The sequence below is a fragment of the Rhinopithecus bieti genome, unplaced genomic scaffold, assembly GCF_001698545.2.
Source record: "Rhinopithecus bieti isolate Rb0 unplaced genomic scaffold, ASM169854v2 scaffold_18153, whole genome shotgun sequence".
Taxonomy (NCBI): domain Eukaryota; kingdom Metazoa; phylum Chordata; class Mammalia; order Primates; family Cercopithecidae; genus Rhinopithecus; species Rhinopithecus bieti.
In genome coordinates, this window is record NW_016809139.1 from 1,843,597 (window position 1) to 1,845,508 (window position 1,912).

Sequence of the window (1,912 nt, forward strand, 5' to 3'; positions counted from 1 at the left end):
CACCCCACCGCCCCAACCTCTGCCACGGAGCCCCCACACTCACAGGCCACGGGGTCAGGCCTTGACCACAGAACAGGATAAAAAGTGGGCAGGTGGAAAAGAGGCCAGCACCTCCCACACCAGCCCTCACCCCAGACATTCAGACTGCAGCACGGGGATGGAGGGGCCCAGAGAGCACCTCTGGGCACTGAGGGAGGCGCTCGCTGGAATGGGCATGGGCTCCTTCCTCTGCAATGAGATGGGGGACTAAGAACAGAGGCCCTCCGACCTCAGCCACCCTGGGGACAGCACTGCCCTGCCCCAGGGCCTCAGGCACCCTTACCCCCCAGCCTGGACATGACGCTGGTGCCATCAAGCTCTGAGGTCACCTCCTCTTTCCTGTCCCCTTGCCCTGGGCTCCCAGGACTGCAGTGAAAGCCCCCATCCCGGCGGGGGCCTTGGCAAAGCCGGTTTCCTGGACAGGGACATTGACGGGAGAGGTGGCATACAGGAAACACTGGTGCTAATGTACCCCACACCTTTTTCCTGAGAGCCCCCAACTCAAAAGATATCCACGACTTCATACAAAAGGGGCAGCCAAGCCCACCTGATCTTTAGAGAGTAAGAACCCCAAGCCAGCGGCCAGGGTCCCCCCACTGAGTGGGGTCTGGGGCCGGGTCACAGGCCTGAGCATGCCCTTTCCCCTGGGGCCAGCCCTGCTCTTCCTGCCTCCCTGCTGGTACCCATACCATGCCATCTATCCCTAAGCCATGCGGGTCCTCTGTCCCCAAGCCTCATGCCCATCAAAAGCCCCTGGCCTTCCCCACCCTGCACTCACAGAGGTGGAGGTGCTGACTTGCTGGAGGCTCCTGCCCAAGCCTCGGCAGCTCCCTTGAACATGGAGACCCCCACGAGAGGACTCTTTTTTTTTTTTTTTTTTGAGACGGAGTCTCGCTCTATCGCCCAGGCTGGAGTGCAGTGGCCGGATCTCAGCTCACTGCAAGCTCCACCTCCCAGGTTTACGCCATTCTCCTGCCTCAGCCTCCCGAGTAGCTGGGACTACAGGCGCCCGCCACCTCGCCCGGCTAGTTTTTTGTATTTTTTAGTAGAGACGGGGTTTCACGGTGTTAGCCAGGATGGTCTCGATCTCCTGACCTCGTGATCCACCTGTCTCGGCCTCCCAAAGTGCTGGGATTACAGGCTTGAGCCACCGCGCCCGGCCCACGAGAGGACTCTTGACCTCTACCCTGGTTACACATGCTTCTCATCCGCTCTCCAGCTTGACCTGGGGCTCAGCAGGAGGGAGCAGGTGTGAGGTGAGGCCCCACGCCTTGAGAATCCCCAGGGATTGGCACACTGTGCAGGGTTCCCATGTAGCAGCCAGAATATCTGCCACCATCCCCACACTACAGGGATCCAACAAGGTCCCAGAGGGAAGGTGAGGGACCTTCTAGAGGCCAGCAGGTGGCAGCAGTAACAGGATTCACCCAGACCCATCCTCAGGTTCAGCAGGTGGCCCTCTCCCCCCTCTCCCCCCTCTCCCCCCCCCAGCAGCCAGGGGATCCCGATGGGGGGGGAGGGGGTGGTTACAGTCAAGCCCGGCAGCCATCCAGGAGGAAGGGGCACAGACATCAGAACAGGCAGAACACAGAGCCTGCAGGGAGCTGGAGCTGCCCACACTGGCAGCTTCTCCGCTTGAGCAAGCAACCCCGTCTCTAAAGGAACAGTGCCTCCCTCACATCCCCACACAGAAAGGAGAGGGGCTGCTACAGCTGAAATGGGGATGGGAGCCCAGCAAGCATCCCACACACACCCAGACAGCCGAGCCCTGTCCCCCCAGACAGCCGAGCCCCCCTGCCAGACAGCTGAGCACCCCCCAACCCAGATAGCCAGCCCCCCAACCCATCCCAGACAGCTGAGCGCCCCCCCCCCC